Below are 24,170 nucleotides of genomic sequence, written 5' to 3'. Positions count from 1 at the left end.
AAGATGGTTCTTTTCTTAGATTCTCGGGGTAGAAAAGACATAATATAAGTTTTTATACTTTGAAAGAAAACGATGTGACCTTGTTTCCTATTAGTGCTGTCAAGCTGAGGAAAATTGAGAGGTGTCAAATGGCCTGAAATTTAAGTTCATTTCATGGCCCATCTGGCTCACCAAGTACTGGACTCCTCCTCTGAAGAGCCTCTTACTATTCTTTGTTTGCATTTTAATTTTCTCAGAGCTCTAGAAATTCAAACTTGTATCCTGGATGCCTTTATCCCTCCCCGACGCCTCCCTGGCACAAGTGCTGAACAGAAACCACCTTGCCTCCGTTTAATAACAGAATGACAGTATTTCAACATAACAGAGGGGCTGTTTGTGCTTTATCTTTTACTGCATTTTTATGGGGAGCAATATATTTTCTTCCTTTCCTCCCCTGATACTGTAACAATCTTTCCTAAATTAAATATGTAACCAATTTCTCATATGACTTTATTCCCAGGCTCTTTTTAAGCCATCATTAAATATCTTCATGCTGTTTGACAGTTATTCCTCATCAGTGTGTTACCTTAGAGACTGTCTGGCGTAAACGGAGGTTCACAGTGTGTGGAGAGAGAGGAGAAGATGCCAAGGAGGAGCCCAGGCAATGGCCAGGCGCACCCCCATCAGGCAGGGACAGGCAGAGCATGACCAGGAGAGGGTGACAGCCAAGAGGTACACACCTGATCAGCAGAGAGTGCATCTCATTCATCTGTGTGTCCCCAGGACCTAACTCTGCTCCAGGCACAGTGAGGTTCTCTGAAGAATAAGGAAAAAGATACAGTAGAAAGGTAAGAAGAGGAAAATGGAGAGGAGGCAGAGGGCGATGGTGGGGGGTGGGTGGAGAAGAGGCTGAAATTTGGAAAGATGTTTACTGAAAAAAATAAGACAGATGGAAAGCTCCACACCAGAGTGAGATTTGGGGTAATCTATCATTCATTAATCAATTTGATCCAAGACAAAATATACATAATGATATTAAAATGTGAGGATTTCAGCCACTGATTGCTCTTAGAGCAATCCAAAGCCTGAGACCATGCTCTGCTGTGAAAACAGGCTGCCACGGCCAAGGCCCCAGACCAGTGCAAAAGGCATTTGATGGACAAGAAGGTGAACTCAAGGGAAAGGGTGTTGGACTGAGCCACAGTGCCTTAGGGGGTAGTCACTGGATTGGATGAATTATGTACCCCAGTGAGACTGGACCAGCAGCCATGATACCCCAGAGGAAATTACACAGGCCAAGAAAGAAGAAAACACATTTAACATTTCTAATAGTAGTAATTATCTGGATTTATTGATCAATTCACTGAGCTTATCTGAAAGACAAGAAAACAAACTGGGATTTGTCACTGGCTACAGTCACAGCCGCTGTGTGTCAGCTTTAATTTACAACCATTCTCTTTGACACACAGTCTTTGTGGTATTGAGCAAGAATTGGTAAGCCTTGTAAGTGGCTCATTTATATGACTTCTGCGGATACGTGGACCTCGCCTAATGCACATCAAAGAAACAAGCTGGACACTTGAGCTACATTTCAGTCTCTTAGGTAACAAAGTTGTGTACAATAGTGCTATTGGGGCACTTTTTGTTTTGGTACAATCAAGACATGTAGAATCTTGCAAAATTAATTATGGAAGGAGAATATTTTTATTACTCTTCAGTGAGTAATCTAGTTCAGCCAACATTTCTTGGCACTCATGTACACTGTTGCCCACAGGGTTATTTTTTGTTAGATTTCCTAATAGGATCTGATATTGTACATTGTAAACACATAAGTAAAATAATCAAGGCCCAAGGTTTTTAATTTGTTTAGTGTCAGGATATTTTTCTTTTCTTTTTTGAGACAATGTTAGACATATAGAAGAGTTGCAAAATAGTACAGAGAATTTTCTTAGAGCCTTCTCCCAGCTTCCCTTAATGTCGACATTTTGCATAACCATCATACAATTATCAAAGCTAAGAAATCAACATTGCTCCAATACAATTTACTAAACTACAAAATTTACTCAGATTCCATTTCTTTCACTAATGTACTTTTGCTGTCCCAAGATCTAACAGAGGTCTGATTTTAATACAAGGTTGTCTTTTCATGTAAGAGAGGAGGTGGAGTTCTTAAGTCATGGGATCCCCTAGAAGTTAGGCTCCATGGCAACCAAGACCTTGTCAGTCTTGTTTATCTCCGTAACCACAGGCCCAGGAATAGTGCCTGGAACATAGTGGCTTGAACATGTTGAGTGAAGGAATGACTAAGTGACCAGTCAGAACATTCTCTTCATTTTTACAGAAAGAAACTCAACAAGACTAGATTCAAGGGATTCTTTTAAATATTTCATTTTACCTCAATGTCTAAATTCTCATGGTTACTTTGGGATTTTTATATGGCATAGTTAGACTGGAATTAGACTTGAATGATTAAGAATACTGGAGAAACAGATAACAATCCACCACTAACTACCTCTTACTCTAACCTACAAAGGTAGGCTAAATGCCATTACCTGTGTTCCATTAAGTATATTTTATACTGTATTTATTATACAAGGCAATAATTAACTGTGCATTATAGAATGAACTTCTGGATGACAGTTTTTTCATCTGATTATGCCAAATACCTAATTTATGTTAGATACATAGCAACACTGAATAAACGCATGGTTACCTTTCTTCAGTACACCAATATCACCTATACACCAGCATCAAACAGACAATGTTATTTACATCACTTTGTTGATGGTAATAATGAACAAACTGTTCATTATTAACAATAATGTAAAATTGTTCATGAGAAAACTGAATTTCACGCCCATATTCTAAACCAAACCCTTAAGGGAAAGTTTATTCTAAGACCAACTAACATATTCTGATCTTCTTTTTAACTTCTAGATGTATTTGTGACTTACAAGAAGTACACTTATGTTCTTTACATGTTTGTTAGACTTGCCCACCAAACAGAGTAACCTGGTTTATTTTGACTATGTTATTCAAGTACTTAAAACACAGCCACATGCTATAAGCTACTCAATAAAAAGCTGTCCTTGGTGTAATCAAAAGCAGAGCAGAGAATATGAAAGCCATTCACAGCCATGCCCCCAATGCTTTATGGCTACTTCCTAAAACCATCATTCACTCTCACACACAGTGACTCAGGCAAACCCACATCCTTCTCCATGACAGGCGCTGTTGCCCTCCTGGTTTAATCCTTCTGGGAGGCAAGACCTCATGATGAGAGCAAAGGAGTTTAAAAGGTTTTAGATCAGCCAGCTGGTGGATAGGACAGAACTCCAAGTAATCAAAGATAATTCACTCCTGGGTGCATGTGTAGTCACACTGTAAGCAAGTCTGTCTGTCAACAAAAAACAAACACAACTGAGAAATCGCATCATAGAGAAACAGGTAAAAGGGCCCATGTAGAGGAAAACACAGGATGCTAGAGAGGTAAAGTAACTCACCTTAGACCACACAATGAAAGTCCCAGTTAGCAGCCAAAATACTTCAGAATGAAAATCATTGGATTGATTTTTCCAAAATCACTGCTTCAAAACCACTAAAGCTAACAGCAGCAGGTATTGCAAATCAGGCTGTGTTGCTCCTTTGCTTGACACTTTTGAATGGGTTCTGGTTGTGCTGAGGGGCCAAGCTTGTCAATGTAGTTTACCAGCACTTCAGTTCTGTGATCTTGCTTGCCTGCCTGTCTCACCACTCATCATTCCCACTTATACTCCACCGGCTCCCATCACACTGTCCTGTTCGGTGTTGATCTGTGATGTCGGGTCCATGTTCCATGTTGTGTTTGGTCCCTGTTCCCTCTGCTAGATGAATGTCACCCTGTCAGACACCACCCTCCTCTTTGCTCTCCTTGGACCCTATATTTCCCTACTTAACACTGCTTAGGGCAGAAATGAAATTGGTCTTGTTTGTTTGTTTATTTGTTTGTTTTTGCCACTTTCTCTACAAAATGATAAAAAAACTTGAGAGCAGCAATCATGTCTTTCTGATTCATTGCTGTATTCCCAGGCCTTTGTACCATGCTTGACACATGGTAACTATTAAATAAATATTTTTTCAAAAAATATATTAAATTAAAAATGTCTTGTTAATTGCCTATAAACAATTACTAAATATCCCATGAATATCATTTTCCCCCTGGGAAAATAACACTATGTAAGTTTAAAACAAAGCCATATAATATTTCATAGGGGTTGGTTTGCTACAAATTGAAAATCAGGTCATTATCATTATTATTCCCAAGCATCATGCTATATCTATGCCGTTTAATAAATTAGGTTAGCAAAAACTACACTCACCCACCCTATTCCCACAAAATGATACTCAGAAAGCAGTTTCAACATTCTGGGCTCTTAGAGATCTGGTCCACTACTTTTGGATTTGGAGCTGTCTCCATAATAGTTAAAGAAGAAAGCTTTGAATTCCTAGCCCCTGAACACCAGGTATCAGGACCTTGGGCACTGTGACATTGGAGCCCATACACCTTCTTGCTAACCCTAAAACAACAAGCCTGCACCACCCACTATATGCATCCTTTCCACTGTAAGGATGAATTTCCTGTAAAGAAATGCCTTATAGCACAGTGTTATTTTATGCAGATAAAAGAGCTAAACTTTTATTTTTCTCATATTCCAGGGTTTTTCTGAGGGGACCACGTGATGATAAAGCTGTCTTTCTGCAAGTATTTACATCTCCTGTCTTCTTCCGCATGTGCATAAGGGATTGCGTTTGCATCCCTGCCAAGATAAGTCTTAATTGATTTTTTTTCAGGTGTTTCCTACTGCCATGGCAACCATAATCAAATATATTTTCATGAATAGCTTTGTCAATTGCAATATAATATTCTCACTGAATGCAGCCTCCAGTTCTCTTTCTACAAAGCTCTCAGGAGCTTTCTCTTCTCTGGCCTAACATTTCTTTTCCTTCAAGCCTCTAGGCCCCATGAAAATCATATATTTAAATAGCACACATGGTTTCTTAAAACGAGAACCTCCTATGATTTCCATCAGTAATAACACACACAAAGATGAAAATAGAATATGCTTTCAAAGGTGATAGATATTTTATTACTGTCATGATTTGTCAAATACCTATAATCCCTCTCAAATCACCTTTGATGGTGTTATTTCGTTTTTTGTTTTTGTCTCCCAAGAAAAATCACTATTCATCTTAAGAGAGAACATCTTGTCAAGTGTTGCAGTTCAACAAAATAAGGCAAACATCTCTGCCAAAATGCAGCAAATGTGATTACACAAGGCCAAGGAGAAGCCCATAATTAGATCATTACCATGGAAACAACCTAATTACATGTGTAAAGCAGTGAGGGCTGAGTTGTAGATCTGAATATGTTAATACCATTGTCTATGTTATAATATTTCTGCTGCTTAGCTTTCCCCAAATCTAAAATATAAAGTATATAGATAAATCTTAACTCAGTTTAAATGAATGAAAAAATACTGTACAGTTACGTGAATGGAGTTCAGGGATATTCACTCTATTATAAACATAAACATATACCTTAAATGAGAAAAAATATTTCAATGTGCATATTAATAATAAATGTACACTAGCATGTAAATAGCTGAATGGCCTTAAGTGTGCATTCCAGAATTTCCTACTGTGAAAAAAATATTTGCTAGAACAACCACAGTTCCAATAAGGTAATTTAATTGTTCAACTACATTTGATGATTTACACTCAGAAATAATTTTATATTGATCTTCCCTCAGTTATGTAGAGGCCTGTTGTTTCTTTAAGGACTCATTTGATCCCTGAAGGCTAAAATGTACATCTCCATTCGTTATTCAGGCCACAGTTAAAGAAATGTGCCGAATTCTTAGGAGCAGGGGAGAGGTTACTCAGAACTTTATTCATATAGGTGTGCCTTTACTTTTTTAAATTACCAAATCTAAGTATCTGTTCCAACTGCCTTTTAACACTAATTGCAAGTGCTTTTGTGGCTAAATTTCTTTAGTACCTTCATCACTCTTCTTAACTGTTCATTTGGAAAGCATCTTCTCCAGCAGCACCAGATATTAGGTAGTCCCTGACCTCCTCCACCTCTCTCGGAAAACAACGTGGCTTCCAGAGTTCAGAAGGGCAAGAGAGGAGATGTTGCTGAGGTTCCTTCCTCCCAACCTCTTACCCTTACACAATCATGATCAGGATCAGAGAGAGGATTCCAGAGCACAGGGCTGAGGGCAAGAGTGTGAAGGGTCTTGTCGTTTCTGACTGGTCTGCACTTCTCATGCCACCTGTGCCTCTGACTCTAGCAATGCCTCTCTCCTACTGTCATTCCCTACCCTTCTCTGCAGCTATAAGAACTGGTCTCCTTCTGGGGAGGAGGAAGAATGAAGGAAAGTATGGCTCTTTTGGATAAAGGTACAACGTCATTCTGGTGCAATCTTCCGTATGCCTCCCTTAGCTTTCTTTTCATAGCACATCACACACACACACACACACACACACACACACACACACACACGCATACAACATGCAACCTAAGAACAGAATAGATGTGGTAAATACATCAGCAGCACAGGTATCTAAATAACTAAGTCCGTCTTTAACAGAGGACCCAAGGGGTATAGTGCATGAACAGGTAACTAGCTGGGAACAGAAAATAGAGCCCATCAACACATAGAATCTGAAGGAGGAAGGGAGCTTGACAGAGAGAAAATAGCTGGACTTAAAGTCAGACCATTAGATCGCTATGTTGTGTGAGTAACTTTCCCTCTGGGTCCTCAACTGTCCCTCTCTGCAAAGCAATAGGATGAGGCTGGATGGCATTTAGGTCTTCTTTGAGTTCTAATATGTTCTTTCTATGGCTGTAACATAATCTGGGTCAATGCTGCTTCCTGTTTGCCCTCTCATTCAGCCTGGCTGGTCCTGGACGAGGATGTTCCTGCTCCCTTTACTGTCCATCCACCCAGCCTGGAACACACGCACTGTTAAGATAGAAAGAAGGAGCCTGAAATGGAGACAAGATTACTCTATTTGTCTTAAGCAAATCCTATCACCTCTGTGAGCCTGCATTGCCTTTTCAGTCAAATGACAGCCGTCTGAAGGGTATTCAGATGGGCTAGTGAGTGAAGGGATCTCTACAAGCCCTTCCAGCTGTTCCAATGTAACATCCCATAAAGAAGGTTACTTTTATTTGTGTACTTCTTTCAGCAGTCTCTCCCATACACAAAAACCTCTGGTGACTCCCCATTTTCATAAATGCCAAACCCAAAAGCCACTGCCTGTCTTTTAGAGCACCTTTCAATCTAGCAGCAGTTTTCTTGCCCAAACTCGTTTCACTCTATATTTATTTCCCACCATCCCTCACCTCAAACTCACTGGTCCAGCCAGGTTTTTCCACAAATCCATGTATCCTCAATCCCAGTTTTCTCCCCACTCCCATGCTGCTTCTTTATTCACGAGCCTGACACATGGTAGGCCCTCAATACAGGTTTGTGACTTGACTGTCAAAGCATTCTCTCTCCCATATCCAAACCTCATCCCAGTTTTCGAGGAACAGATTAAGCCTTACCCCAGCTGTGAGGCTTGCCATGGTGTCTGTGAATTGCATGATCGTGCTCTCTAATCTACAGAATTTATGATGTGACACACTAGTTAGGACTGACGGTCATGACCTCTTAATCACTGTTGAAAGTGTGGGGAAATTTACTACTCCTTATGAGTAAACATTCTGAAGATGAGTAGCAAGACTTCTATTTCTTTATAATTACCCCATCACCTAATCCCACACCGAATCCTTGGTAGGTACTCAGGAAATATTAGAATGATAGGCTGGGAGGTGCTCCAAGAATATTTCCTAACCAGGATGAATATCATTGATGTTGTACAATCTCCACTTGGCAAAATGCACATCTTTCAAAAGGCAATTCAAACGCCAGTTCAATGTGGCCTTTTCTCTATCCTGCTAGGCAGAGCTTGGCTTTTCCTTTCTTACAAATGTCTATCGGTACTTCTCTCATTGTCATAACTATTTGTTTATAAATCTGTCTCTCCACCTAAACAATAAATTATTTTCCTTGAGGAAAATAAAAAAATTTTACTTTTGTTATAATTCCATGCCCAGTACCATCCCCATGATATACTAAATGCTTAATAATGTTGAATGAATGTATAGATAGTATGCACATACCCTTTAGGAAAATAGTCCATTTTTGCTTTACTTTCTCTCTCTCTGAACTTGGTGAAATCAATTTTTGACAACTTGAGATGAAGGACTAATATGAGGCTTGGCATCCACTTTGCAAGTTTATGATCTAAATTGCATACAGAGTTAAAGGATAGAATTATCCATAGGATTATAATATTTTGACAAGTCTTCTCCACTGTGACCTTTAGTAGTCCTGGGTGGCTATGCATGGATACTGCACTGTCTCGCTTTTGAAATCCACATTAAAGAATCATTAAGTATTTAAAAGCCACCATTAAGAAATTAAAAGAGTTAATGTATTAGAAAGTATAAAGGTTTTACTTGTTACAATATCTTCTTGTGGGGTGGTCCACAGATTGTGCTAAGATATAAATTGCTTCTTTTAACACCACACGTGTACCTCTCATCGTTACTATCTACTTTGAACTTTGTTTGTTTGTTTATTTGTTTGTTTGTCTGTTTGTTTTAAGACAGAGTCTCACTTACTGGTGCCCAGGCTGGAGTGAAGTGGCATGATCTTGGCTCACTGCAACCTCCGCCTCCCATGTTCAAGCCATTCTCCTGCCTCAGCCTCCCAAGTAGCTGGGATTACAGGCGTATGCCACAATGCCCAGCTAAATTTTGTATGTTTAGAAGAGACAGAGTTCCACCATGCTGGCCAGGATGGTCTCAAACTCCTGACCACAAGTGATCCACCCACCTCAGCCTCCCAAAGTGTTAGGATTACAGGCACGAGCCACTGCGCCTGGCCTGTATTTATTTTTTTAAAGATAGTGTCTCTCTCTGTCACCTAGGCTGGAGTGACAGATCATAGGCCACTGAAGCCTCAAACTCCTGAGCTCAAGCAGTCCTCCTGCCTCAGCCTCCCAGGAAACTAGGACTGCAGCTGTGCACCACCATGCCCAGCTAATTTCTGTTGTTGCTGTTGTTAGACAGAGGGTCTCACTATATTGCCCAGGCTGGTCTTGAACTGCTAGCCTCAAGTGATTCTCTGGCTTTAGCCTCCTGATGAACATAGTTTATTAATGTATTACTTATATTCTTTCTTTAATGCATATTATTTGAGAGCAGGGATAGTTTGAGACATGTCTTTCTTCTCTGTAGCACCCAACACAATAATTTCTGTGGGTCAGAAACTGTTTCAATAAACAGTTACTGCATGAATTTATTAAAGACCATATTCCAAGTCTGGTTTAATATTCAAGTTTAATGCTTAATATTCTGGTGAATACTAAAACTGAGCAATATGGCAGAAACTACTCTTATCACCATGTCAATAATGAATGTCCTCTGCCTAAGCAACCAGTTTGTTTTACACAATCATCTTCGTGAATTATATTACCACTCTCATTACCACCTGTAGCAAGCGTGGGGGATTCAAGATACAATTTCACATTCAAAACACCATCTCCTTCTTTTCTACCTTTGTTTTCCATTTATCTAACTTTTCCTATTAATTTAAATTTAATATCATTTTACTATATATAATATGCATCTTTGTAAGCTGTCTTAAATTACCTTCAGACCAAACAGGTCCTCACGAACATAAATAAACAGATTCATAGATATAAAATATAAATGAATAATAAAATAAAATCTGAAATTTTCTTGATTAAAACTAATTCTTGATTAAAATTATTTTTACATTTGCTATTGATAAATTTATTTAAATTGTTATTACTGAATCACAACTTTAATTACTCTATAGATTGTTCATAATTTTGCTTATGCTTAAAAGGTAACTTTTGCTTTCCATTTAGTCATCTGGCCTTATTACTACACACTTCCAACTTAGCTAGAGGCTAGTGGGGAAAAAAGAATGAGAAGATGAATAATTGTCTTCAAGACAACCTTTGTATTTTAAGAGCTGGGATATACAATAAGATGATCAACACATACAGCACTTACTATGGGCCAGCATCATACTGAGAACTTATCACCATTGAATCCTAACAACAACTGTAAGAGATGACACTGTCATTTTCATCCCATATTAGAGATAAGTAAACTGAGGAACTCAGGCATTTGGTAACTTTCCCAAGATCATACCACAAGTAAATGACAGAACAAGTATTGAAACCAAGGCTGGCTGGCTCCAGAGTTGTGCTCCTAAACACTTTGCTACACTGCCTCAACTATGCTGTCTCTTCCGAGTCCTTAACATTGCAATCTTAGCTTCCAGCATTGTTCAAGAACTACTGCAAGTAATAAGAGGTAAATGGTGAACAGATGATCAGTTATGCCATTGCAAGTAAAAATTGCCCCCACAAATCCCACTGTTTTTCTTAAGATGACATTTCCCAGCACTTACCCCTCCTAGCCAAAGCATTCATGGATGATGCTTTAATATAAACTTTGTGGATTTTAAGAAATCCAAATGCTATTTAAGTGAAAGGCATTGTGCAAAGGGGGAATTTTCTTTCACTCTCAGTGGCAAAATTATTCATTGCCTCCTGCTATTATGAGTCATCTGTTGCTCCAGTCAGTACTGCCCAGGGCTTTATTTGCCATCTCTGTGTTTGAGCTTTGAAATGAGGTTATCGATTTATGATCAGTGTAACTCCTGGCTGACTCCTGGATGTTAAGATACAATAACAGAGGGTTTTGTGGAAAATCACCAGCTACCCTTGAAGGCCAGATCTACATCTTGTTCATTTTTTTGTCACTCCAACATCTAGCACATAATAAACACTCAATAAATATATGCTGGATGAGTGACTGGTTTCATAAATTCCTCTCTGGCTGTAGACTTTAAGTTTCTAATGGATAAAGACTCTGTTTACCATCTAATATAGGGCTAACATTGAACAATACAGATATGATAAAGTGAATGAACTACTTAGAGTTTTAAGAGAAATGGAAAGAAGGGTTTACGTCTTGCTGAAGTCATATGCCAGGAGACACATAAAAATAAAAGTTCTGCCAACCACAAAAATTTATTTTAAATCCTATGAATCCTATTTCATAAGGAACCAGCTACTTCATAATTCATTAGCTAGAGATTTAACTTTTGTTATTTCTTCAGTGACATAAAAAGATATTAAGCTTTCTCATATTTCCTATTTTAAATCTCCATCACCTTAAATATATAGTGACTCCCAGGTATAAGAGGTACCGGAAAAAAAAAAGACATAATATATTTATCTGGGAGATTATTTAAAAGATTTCTCTTCTTCTGTTTTACTGTAAAGGGCCAATTGTGATGCCATTCACAGGTTTCACTGTAAAAAGTGTGAATGAGGTGAGGGGAGAGAGTCCCAAACAGCCTGGAATGGAAATTCAGAAATATCTGGCTTTGGCTTTAGAAGAACCTGCTGTCCAGTATGGTGTTTCTGTTCATCTAGTGATTTACATGGTAGATGAGGAATCTTCTAAAACATTGCAAGATATATTCCCATTTGAGGATTAGATCTATGCAGAAATGAACAGGGGACTGGGAACGGCATGGAGAGAAAGCAGCCAAGGTGCCAGGAGAATGTGGCTGAATCTCTGAGAGAAAGTGTGAGAAAATGTTCTAGAGAGGAAGGAGAGAGGCCTGACAAGCCAGCCTCAACCGTAAGGCCGAGCAGGAGGAGGAAGAGGGGTCAGGAACACCAGCTGGTCCTGGTGCTGCCTTGATACCTCTGCCCCATGAGTGCTGTATCATGAGCTACACCGTGCTCCCCAGCACCACCGAGGGGTCCACTTAACCGGGTGTGACCACACAGCCAGGAAGGCCTTCCTTCTCACTTCCCAAAGGACTGCCAGCTTGTGAGCCATGAGCACTAAGCGCTTTGGAGCCAAGCTGTGAGGTCAGATTTGCTCTCCAGCAGGGTGGAGGCTGGGGAAGCAGCAAGGGCACTGGTGAGGAGAGCCCTCAACTGGATCTGTGAAGGCACATAAAGTTACCACTAGGGGCCCACAGAAACATCAAGGATGAACTTTGCGGGGATTGACATGCCTGTGTGAATGAGCTGAGCCTACAGCCGACAAAATGTTCGTTTATCCACTGCAAAACTCAGGCTTAACTCTAAATGTGAAATCACCTGAGCCCATATGCTGGGGAAAGCTAAACACATTCAATTTATAAATTATTCTGTAAGAGAAAATAGAAAAAAATATATAAATTACTGTATATTTTTAGGCCAGGTATGGTGGCTCATGCCTATAATCCCAGTGCTTTGAGAGTAAAGGTAGAGGGATCAGTTGAGGCCAGGAGCTCAAGACCAGCCTGGACAACATAGTGAGCCCCCATCTCTACCAAAAAAAAAAAAAAAAATAGCTTGGTGTGGTGGCACGTGCCTATAGTCCCAGCTCCTCAGGAGGCTGAAGTAGGAAGATTGCTGGAGCCCAGGAGTTTGAGATTGCTGTGAGTTATGATCATACTGCACTCCAGCCTGGGCAACAGAGCGAGACTCTGTCTCTAAAACAAATAATAAACATTAATAATTTTTTTTTTGAGATGGAGTCTCACTCTATCACCCAGGCTGGAGTGCAGTGGCACAATCTTGGCTCACTGCAAACTCCATCTCCCAGGTTCAAGCAATTCTCCTGCCTCAGCCTCCTGAGTAGCTGGGACTACAGGCCCGTGACCCACGCCTGGCTAATTTTTTTGTATTTTTAGTAGAGATAGGGTTTCACCATGTTAGCCAGGATGGTCTCGATCTCCTGACCTCGTGATCTCCCTGCCTCGGCCTCCCAAAGTGCTGGGATTACAGGTGTGAGCCACCGTGCCAGGCTTAATAAATCTTTTTAAGATATAAATCACTGTATATTTTTTACTGGCATCATGCTTCATGGTTTCATAAGCTTCTCATTTCTTTCTTACAACCACCCTGGCAAAAACAGTACAGGTATTATCCCCATCTAATAGCTGAGGAAACTGAGACTGAGAGGCCAAGAGATCCGACCTCGATCCTACAGCTCATGGGGTGCTAGTTGGGGTAAATTCGAGGCTGTCATTCCAACGGGGAAGTACAGAGACGAACTCCTCCCAGCACAGATCACTCTCCAACGCGAATTGTGATGTTTGTTTCTTCTCCTTTGTTTTTTCTTCTCTTCTCCTTCTCCTATTTCTCGTCCTCCTTCTCTCCCCCGACGGGTGCCAGGGATGTCCTGCCAGGAGCATAGTGATTCCTTGCAGGAAAAGATGGAGAGATAGCCGGGCGCGGTGGCTCACGCCTGTAATCCCAGCGCTTTGGGAGGCCGAGGCGGGCGGATCACAAGGTCAGGAGATCGAGACCACGGTGAAACCCCGTCTCTACTAAAAATACAAAAAATTAGCCGGGCGCGGTTGTGGGCGCCTGTAGTCCCAGCTACTCTGGAGGCTGAGGCAGGAGAATGGCGTGAACCCGGGAGGCGGAGCTTGCAGTGAGCCGAGATCGCGCCACTGCACTCCAGCCTGGGCGACAGAGCAAGACTCCGTCTCAAAAAAATAAAATAAAATAAAATAAAATAAAAAAAGATGGAGAGAGATACAGAGGGGGAAGGATGACAAAAGGAAGAGAACAGGACAGGACTGGCAGCAGCTCTCCCCACCTCCTCTCCTCACTCTGTGCTCTTTAAAAACACTCCCTGAGTCATTTTCTTTTTAAAATCTCATTTCACCCGAATGAGTAAACACAATTAACCAAATGCAGTCATGTACTTATTGAATAAAGAAAAGCCGTGGCAGCTTTTCTGGAAAAAAAAAACAAAAAAACAAAACAAAACAAAAATGCAGCAACCCATTCTCCAGCCAGCAGTAACAAGGACTTAGAAGTGTAAGACTTTTCAGTATGAAGTGGGCTTTTGGCATTTTTTCCTGTCCCCTCCAGTGAGGGAAATGCCTTCTAGCTGATATTTCTGTCTTAGGAAAAAAGCAGAGAAAATGAAGATCGCCAGGACAGATAGGTTGGAAGAAGAAGCTTGGCTCCCAACTACTGTAGTGAAAGGCTTACACTGGGGTCGAGTAGAGTCCTTTTAGTTTCTGAACAGTAGAAAATGTTTTCTCCATTCTAGTGCTCCCTGATCAGGCCGAAGCCACCTGCTCCTCCTCCCATCGCACATGTGATGGCACCTACCCTGTAATAAAGTCAGAAGAGTTGGTTGCATAAGCCTGATTAAACAGTTTGGACAAGCACCATGAGCTTTGGGGAATGAATCAGAGCCAGCCTTTGCCACTGTTCTTCAGCAAATTCCATTCCTCAGAGATTTATAGAGTGCCTGCTACCTGCAAGGTGCTATACTGTAAATTAAAATTTTAAAGGAATTCTTGCAACCTCTATTGCCTTTAATGGATAACCCCTGCGCAGGTAGAGTTACTCTTGTTATCAAATGATGAACTGAGGCCCAAAGAGGTTCTGTAACAGTGATGAGGTAGAGGAGTCTCTGAACCTGTGAGAAGAAATGCATTGCAGCCCTGGCTTTCAGCAGGCCAGTGTAGGAGCTGTGCAAGTCTTTCAACCACTTAGCCCTCAGTTCTTCAGCTATAAAGAGAAGGAGGGTTGGTCGGGTGCGGTGACTCACACATATAATCCCAGCACTTAGGGAGGCCGAGGGGGGCCGATCACCTGAGGTTGGGAGATTGAGACCAGCCTCACCAACATGGAGAAACCCTATCTCTACTAAAAATACAAAATTAGCCGGGCGTGGTGGTGTATGCCTGTAATCCCAGCTACTCAGGAGGCTGAGGCAGGAGAATCACTTGAACCCGGGAGGCGGAGATTGCAGTGAGCCGAGATTATGCCATTGCACTCCAGCCTGGGCAACAAGAGTGAAATTCCATCTCAAAAAGAAAAAAAAAAAAAAGAAAGAAGGAGAGTTGACCAAATGATCTCTACAAAGATGTCTTATGGTTTGTTTTTATCTTTTGTAGGTAATATTTATTGAGTACCTATTATGTGAAGTGAGTACCCATTTACACATATTGATATTTTTAACATTCTATGATTTCTAAAGATCCCATACATTTAAAGTAATACTATATAAATAGTATAAGGAAACTTATTTAAGTGGAAGAAATAAGGGAAAAGTGAACAGTACTTTCTTTCCTTTCTCAACTGGTGTTTCTTTAAGCCAAAATTTTGTCTCACCTCACCGTTCACTTTTAGTTTTATAGGGAATTTGGTGTGTGAGCCAGAACATCAAGACTTGTAGAGTAATTTTTGTTGTTATTTTAGATTTTAATGTAAAAAATAGTTACAGAGAGAAGACAATTTCGAGTCCATCCTAGGGGTGCCCCAGAAGGTTATACAAGCTTTCAACAAGTAGAAACCAAACATTCACTCTTTTAAAATTCCATTGTATACAGGCTTTATGATGTATATATTGTTCTCAGCTGTTACTGTGCATGGTCTGTTGCAGTTTGCATTTGGAAAGTATTTTTATAATTATTTTGCTGACTCTGGTGATAACCTTCTAAATTAAGACTCAGCCTCAGTAATGGATGTTTTGACCCCACTTGCCAAGTCCACAAGCAGGAAATGAGTGAAGACCTCTGGTTGGAAAAGAACCTTTCTGTGTGTTTCTGGCAAGTAAACTGTCATCACATTTAATTGAGATTTGAGAAATGGGTAGCAAAACAGCAGTGAATGATGGCATTTGCAAATTAGTTGAAGCCAAGTGAATTTTTGCCTGGAGTGTTCTGACTGAAAAAATAAATATAAGAAAAATCAATGTTAGCAGAGAGAATCTTTCTTGTTTCCCTACTGATTTTCCATGAAGTAAAGTGCACATGTTTGATTCAGCTTAGAAATCACTATCTTTTTTTTTTTTTTTTTTTTTGGCCCTTTAAGGGAATCTGTCAAATTTCAGGTGAGATGTCGTAGTAGAAACAATCTTCGAACTTACTGTACTGATCAAAGTAATGACTCAACCTGTATCTTCCCCTACTCAGCCCCGATATAGATTTTCCTTTTCCAAGGAATGATTGCAAACGTTTCTAAAGAAGTAGAAAAAAAGCTTTTCAATTTTCCTCCCTTTCCACTGTGATATGGACTAAATCATCAATACCTATTTCTGCCAGTAATTCACACTCATGGTTATCAATGAGCTTACGCCAAGCTCTGTTCTCAGCACATTCTTGTTGTGCTGTTATAAAATTTAAGTATGTGAGGTCAGTGCAAAAGTAACAAACAGTGAAAGAATGTTACCTAACAAATCCTTTATTCTAAACATAATCATCTATAATATATATGTCTAGAAATCTGTAATAAGACAGTTCTCTCTATCCCCAGTGCAAATGTTAAGATTGGTTAGATTTTTAGAAAATGTGCCATATAGTTAATATTAATCTGTTTTTGAGAGAACATTTCATATTTTCCAGATAACTCAGTATAGTGTTTTGGCTTTATAATTACTTTAAATCAGCCATATGGAAAGATGATTAAGAACCTGTTTGTCTTTTCACATTTACATATACATACAGAATATGTATACATATATAAAAATTAAAATTTTCTCTGATCATTCTCTAGATCAGTAAGTTACAGTAAATATTAAGCTTCACAAAGTAATGGGATTTTTTTCTATACCTAGTTTGTTCTTGATTCCAGTGATAAATAAGGAAAGAGATGATAATCCTTGTCATAAATGACAATTGATCTTTTCTTCTTTTCTTTTTTTTCTTGAGACCGAGTCTTGCTCTGTCACCCAGGCTGGAGTGCAGTGGCACAATCTCGGCTCACTGCAAGCTCTGCCCCCGGGTTCACGCCATTCTCCTGCCTCAGCCTCCCAAGTCACTGGGACTACAGGCGCCCGCCACCACGCCCAGCTAATTTTTTATTTTTTATTTATTTATTTATTTATTTATTTTTTGTATTTTTAGTAGAGATGGGTTTCACCGTGTTAGCCAGGATGGTCTCAATTGTCAATCTATGGACCTCGTGATCTGCCCACCTCGGCCTCCCAAAGTGCTGGGATTACAGGCGTGAGCCACCATGCCTGGCCTCTTCTTTCTTTCTTTCATCTTTCTAGCTTTCTTTCTTCTTTTCAAGGTCTGTGGCTAGAAACTAGAATTTTAGAATCAACATTTCCACTAGGATTCTTTTTAACTTTCCAGCTTTTACATTGGATAAGTCTCTTTATAAAATCAAAGGTGTTCTCATTTAAAATGAAGTTTATTTCCAACGCTGACATAAAAGGTCTCACAATTTTCATTGCTATTTTCAGCCATGGAGCTGCAATAAACCCTTCTAAGTTTGTGTGCATAACAGGTATGCAATATAGTCATTTCCCCTACCATCAACGAAACAGAAAAAGAAAAAAGGGTTTCAGGAAAAAAAAATGAAACATGTCTCATTTTTACAGGTCAAAAGTCATTTTCATCCCCTGAAAATGCTTTGAAAGTGGTCCAGATCTCAAATTACCATAATTTTCACCTACCCCTATGTAAGAAAAGGGAAGTAAAAGCAAAAGGAATCATAAACACCTCAGTGCAGGACATTCTTACTTTCCGTAGAATCTTTGCTGTTTCCAATTCCTACATGACTTCCCAGCACTTCTGCATCACTCTTCCCCTTATTCTTCTCTAATATGGTTCACATTGATTTTTTTTTTTTTCAATTCTCTGCTGACTGCACAGTCTGAAAATGCTTTGACCTTAAAGTCGAGGTCAAGTTTGCATTCCTGGAGTAAACAAGAAAGAAAGATGGAGAAGAGAACTTAAAAGAAAACCATTTGACCAAGAAAAACTACGGAGCAAAATATGTATCCTATGAAAAGGGATAAAATAGTGTCTTTCTTCTGAGGGTTCTCTTTTTTTCTAAATTTGGCATTCAAGGTGAGAAATATTAATATAAACTACCAATGAAAGAAGAGAAAATTTTCCTCAAGTACTATTTGTGTGGAGACTAGTCTGGCATTAACCATTGCTATCACTATGTAGAATAATAGATCTGTTAGAATGAAACTTCTAACCATACTATTATGCTCGGGTAGTATACTGGAAAAGCAAGAACCGTACACTATGACTCCAAGAAAAATGGAAACAAATTAATGCTGGAAAAATACATTTAAAAACCCACAAGTTTGAATAATCTTCTAAAATTGTTTTAGGTTTGAATAAAGATTTTATCTCTGTCTCAGGGTCTAGCTACAGTAATCTGACTTAACTGCTTAAAAAGATATTACATCTTGAAACATTCATAACTTTTATAACAAAGGCAGAAAAACAATCACATTTATAGGAAGATATTTTTTCTTTTTACATCCTACTCTGAACCAAAATTCTGACACAACTAACACTAAATGTGGACATCCAATGCAAGATTAACTCAGTTGAGTATCTGGGAGACCCCTTTTTTTTTTTTAACAAAGTCCCTCCACTGAAATATTGTGTCATTGCAAAAGCCTTTTCATGATCCAAATTTTAATTTAATGTGATATTATCCAGGAAACAGTTTCAGTAATAGGTTTGTGTTCACATGGACTACCTGGCTTGGCTTAGACGTTTGTCATAGAGTATGTGGTACATCTCTATCCATTGGAAGCATGTTTTTACTTGGATTAGAAACCTACATAGGATATTTGGTGAATATTATTGGTGCTTACCTGAAGTTCATTGCCTCTTCTTTCTTTTTTTAATAGAACTTAATTTTGTCCAGATATCCATCTTTCCTTCTCATAGTCATGAACCTCAACTCCAGGGGTAGCCTCATTGGAATATAGATTTACTCGTTGGTCTCTATTTCCCTTGCCAGTAGTTAATTCAAGAATGGACATGCAATGTAACTGTGGACAATGAGACATGGAGAGAGGCTGTCAGAAAAATTTGAGAAAAAGAGAGAAGCAGCCAGGCGCAGTGGCTCACGCCTGTAATCCCAGCACTTTGGAAGGTCAAGGTGGGAGGATCTCTTGGGGTCAGGAATTCAAGATCAGGGTGGCCAATATGGTGAAACCCCGTCTCTACGAAAACACAAAAAATTAGCCGGGTGTGGCAGCATGTACTTGTAGTCCCAGCTACTTGGGAGGCTGAGGCAGGAGAATTGATTGAACCCAGTAGGCGGAGGTTGCAGTGAGCCGAGATTGTGCCACCGCACTCCAGCCTGGGTGACAGAGCGAGATTCCTTCTCAAAAAAAAAGAGAGAGAGAGAAGCCTGAGAGTGACTCTTTCTTCTTCTCCTGGGTATTATTGCCCATAAGTACACGGTTTAGATCTGGCATAGCCTTCTTGCTACCAATCTAAAGAGGAAACTAGCTCAAAAGATAGCAGCGTGAAGAAAAATTTTGTGTAAAAACCTAAATGTCATTGAGTCACAGTATCAACCAGCCCTGAAATTCACCCAACATGAGTCTTAGCTATGGGAGAAGTTATTATTGTCATCTTAGATACTTGGCATCTGAGATTCTATTCTTTGCAGCCAGTAGCAGGCTAACCAATTTCTCTTGGCTTCCTCCAATTGTATCCACCTTCCTGGCTTAGGCCTTTCAGAAGAAGAGAGAGTCCTAAGCAAATGTGTTTACCCTTGATTTTAACTTGAAACTTTCTGCCATTAACATGGGGAACAAGATAAATTTATAGAAATAAAAACAATATGATTTAACAATACCAAAACATTAATATCTGAAATGTCTCTTGGAGGGGTTGCTTCATATGCCTGGCAATGTTGTCAGTGTCAGGCTGACGAGTAGAGATGTGAACGACAAAGCATTTAAATGATCTGTGTTGTCATTTTTTTCAACACGAGCTCACACAGATGATGGTCAATTTAATAAATCAAGTTGGACAAAAAAAATTCAGTCTGCCTCCATGACCTTTCTCAAACCTACTGTCAGAGTTTTCTTCTCCCCTCAATGACCTCTTGGGCAGATCCACAACTTTTTGCTTACTTTCAAGTACTATAGAACTTATTTTCAGGAACTAAAAAACTCTAACCCAATAAGACACCAAAACTTCAATTTCTTCTTGAAATCAATGTTTTTCCTCCCCAGCTCAAGTGCATTTGTGTCTTTCTTCATTGTCAAATGCCCCTGTGCAGGACAGACGTTCCAAGAAACCTTTTTCATGAAGTACCTCTGTTAATTCTTTGGAGACCCTTTCAGGGACTCATACATTTAACATTTCCTGATGCATGCAAAACACTCTCTCGTTAATCTTTTTAAGACCCTTGACTCCCGTACCGGAAGGTACTTGGGATTCCTTCATTCCAGCAAGCACCCCTCTTGGTGTGAAATGGTGTGAGGCCCTTTCAAATAACTTGCACTAACTTGCATAGTGCTAGCTGCCCTGCAGGAAAATGAACACATCCTTCTCCATCATGTTCTGAAACTTCAAGCACTGCTGCCTTTTGGCCTCACTCTGTCATGCTGTGCATCTTCAGCCACCTCATACCTGTGATTTCTCCTGCAGAGTCAGGCACCAGGCCCTGTGCTGCCTGCACTCAAGCACTGCCTGGCCAAACACTGAAATTGTTAACCACATGTGCCCATTGAACACTTGAAATGTGCTAGTCCAAATTGAGATCTCAAAGCCTTAGTATAAAACAAAACAAAACAAAACAAACACACACACACGACACACAGCAAGATGTCTCATTACTAATTTTTATATCAACCCCGTGATAGTATTTTGGATATATTGGCTTAAATAAAATGTATTAGTAAAATTAATCACCCGTTTCCTTTCACTGTTTTTTAAATAGGCTACTAAAAAATAAATTACATGTGTGGCTCACATCATATTTCTATTGGCCTGCACTTCTCTAGAGCCTTGGAAACAAAGAGTGCCCCCAACCAGAGCACTGGCATTGCCCAGGAGCCTCTTAGTTATACAGAGCTTAGACTGGCAGTAGCGCCCAGAATTGTCATTTTAACCAGATCTCTAGGTGAAGTTCTGATGTAGGGTAGAGGTACTTAATCGGAGGTCTGAGCACTCATGTTGATTCTTAAGAGTCTGTTACCAGTTCATGACAAAATAAGTGCAGGAATTAAGAGTACTGTTCAGAAATTTTTATAGCAATTTGATGTTACAATACAGAGTATGTAACCTCTGAACATCGTGTTCGTTTCATTTTTCTAAAAATTCAGTTCTGGTAAATCTATAAACCTGTCCATGATGGATTGGAAATTAAAACAGGTTGGTCCTTTATCACAGAAAGTTTGCAAAGTCCTGCTCTAGAGGGCACCCTTCAAACTCTCTGAGGAAATTTCTCGAACTCTGTAAGATGGCAGTACTCCCTGCTAGTGAAACTCCCTGTCCTCACCACCTTTGCTCCAGAGGGTTTTCCCTCAAATTCCTCCCTTGGATCAAGACGAAGTCACATAACAGCTTACCCTTCCGTGCCACAGTGCTCTCTATTCCTGCAATTTTCTTCCCAGGCATTCTTTGGAGTGACAATATTTGATGATTGGCCAACACCTTAGCACATCCTATGGGGAACATGTCTAAGTACCTTTCTTCAGAATGTACAACGCAATTGTCACAAGTTGCCCTCAGTTTTGAAAGTTAGCCCAAATTCCAAAGCAGTAGGAAAGTTCCCAGTCTGTATCCAATCAAGGCAATGACTCCCAAATTTTCTGGGGAACTTATTTTGGGCTCTGGCATTTTCTGTTTTGTCTTTTCCTCCGTCAAAACACTCCTCCAATTTCCCCACATGAGTTCAAGTAGTCTTGGCAATCAATCCTAATTTGAAAGTTTTAATTGGAATAATATGTAATCTTTCTTAAATATTATACTCTAGGCTTCTTCTACAGTTTAAGGAAAATCTTGTAGATGTGCCCAACACATTTTATTAAGATACAGATATATGTAACTCAGTGCATATTACATATTCCTGGTAAATGGAAATTTAAACCTCTTTTTTGGTCAATTTAATGTCCACAAGCAGTTCACCATTTAATCTTATGGCTTATTTTGTATAAACAAAGTCTTCTTTACTAAATGAAGAATCACTTTCTAATTTTCAATTTTAACAACATAATCACAGATTTCCATGCACCAAATTTATTTAAAGAAAAATACACCTGAGTTTTCAATTTATACCCATATTAGTATTTTATTAATAGTTTGAATGTTAAGTGGCAACCACATTCCAACAACCCTGAAAAATTCATAATTTCTTTACGGCTTTTAAGAGCTTTGCTTCTTGCCATGATCCTTTCAACAGATTTATAAGTGTAAGCAATTCAATTTTTTAAAGAAAGTAATGGATATTTATCGATTTCTTAATATGCACTAGGCACCCTATTATAATGCACTCTTTTGTACTAAATCTACAAAAATGAATAAAACATGTCCTTCTCTTGTGGAACTCAAGAGTCTGGGCGATGAGACAGACTCCTACACAGAAAATACAACACAATGTCAGGGATTGTAAGACAGTATTTTGTGCAGGATTCTGTGGGGGTAGAAGGAAGGGGCCCTTAACTCCTAAGGAGATTAGGGAAAGGCTTCCTGGGGAAGATGATGCCTAGAACTAGAACTAGAAAGAATCATAGTAGGTTTTTCAGGTTAAAAAAAAAAAGTTTGCAAAACATTCAAGGCAGTGGGTACTGCATGATTAAATATTCAAAGGCATGAAACAGTCTAAAAGTTTTCAAGCTAAGTAGGTTAAAATGAGGCTGAAGAACAAAGAGAAACCAGGTGATGGAGACCCTGAATGTTACACCTAGGAGCATGAACTTGACCCAACAGGTGTCGCAGGCTGTGAAAGTGGTTCAAGCTTGTAATGCCATAGTTGCCCATTGATTTCCCTTCTGGTCTAATTTTGCAATGACTTCCATAGAAGATCTTTAATATAAACCTTTGTTGAGTTCAAGGCCACATATAGAAATCCGAAAGAATGATAGTGTCAGTGAAACAAGCAATACATAAAAGAAGCAGGAATACTCTCTAGCTCCCTTCATGAGTAAGATAATTGCCTTAACTGTTTATGGCACTAAGATCCATTTTCATATGGCATTCTATTTTCTAGAGCAACTTTGTGAAATACATTAGGCAGATATCATTTTTTCCACTTTAGTTGAGAAAATTGCCACCAAGAGAGATAAAGTCAGAACAGTAGTAAATGACAGAGGAAGAAGATGGAATCAGGTCTTTAAATTGCAAATTCTTTGCTCTTCTCCTTCACAAGGAAATGGAATCTATGCTAATGAAATTCCTTGCCAAATTTAAGAGGTGATTGTTGATAATGAATGCCATAGGTAACATTACCCTGACACACATGCTTTGTAAATTTGTCTAAACTAAGTTTGCTATGTAAATGATACTGTTAATAATGATTAAAAACTAATAATTTATTGAGCACCAGAAAGTGACTATTTTTTCTTCCTTTGTTAGCCTTTTATTCTACAAATTTTCCTCTAAGAATCGCTTTAGCTACATCTCACAAATATTGATATTTTGTGATTTTATTATCATTTAGTTCAAAATATTTTCTGACTTCTCTTGTGAGTACTTCTTTGATCTGTGGGTTATTTGGAAGTGTGCTGTTTAATTTCCAAATGTATGAACGTTTGCTTGCTATCATTTTGTTACTGATTCCTAATTCAGTTACACTGCGGTCAGGGAACATACTCTGTAAGATTTTAGTCTTTTCAATTTGATTGAGATTCCTATTAAGGTCTGGAATATGATCTAGGTGAATAGTCCATGAGTACTGGAAGGAATGTGCGCTCTGCAATTATCAGGTACAGTGTTCTGTCGATAGTGATTAGATTCAGGCAGTTGATGATGTTCAGATCTTGAGTATATATAGTCTTCCTGAAGTTTTGGTCTGCTCATTCTGTCAATGAGCAGAAATAATTACTGAGAGAAGATGTCTAGAACATCCAACTGAAATTCTAGATTTATATGTATTTTCCTAAAGTTATGTCAGGTTTTTACTTCAGGTATTATGAAGTTCTTTTGTTAGATGCCTACACATTTAAGAGTTTTACGTCTTACTGATGAATTGGGCCTTTTATTATTGTGAAAAGATCCTCTTTACCTCTGGTAATAATCTTGGTCTGACAAGATTATTATTATGACATGATAATCCACTCTGTCTGATATTAATATAGCCAG

General features: G+C 39.2%; 1 long non-coding RNA gene across 1 annotated transcript in view; it reads right to left on the bottom strand.

The window, feature by feature from the left end:
* LOC106996985 (uncharacterized) overlaps positions 1-21,562 on the bottom strand; it is an 87,913-nt gene extending 66,351 nt beyond the window's left edge. Inside the window, exon 1 of the long non-coding RNA XR_001443089.3 lies at positions 21,440-21,562. This is a non-coding gene — a long non-coding RNA (uncharacterized LOC106996985). The remainder of the gene's footprint in view (positions 1-21,439) is intronic.
* Positions 21,563-24,170: the final 2,608 nt, after the last annotated feature.

Source organism: Macaca mulatta, chromosome 2, assembly GCF_049350105.2.
Source record: "Macaca mulatta isolate MMU2019108-1 chromosome 2, T2T-MMU8v2.0, whole genome shotgun sequence".
NCBI lineage: Eukaryota > Metazoa > Chordata > Mammalia > Primates > Cercopithecidae > Macaca > Macaca mulatta.
This window is presented reverse-complemented; position numbering and strand designations above follow the sequence as displayed.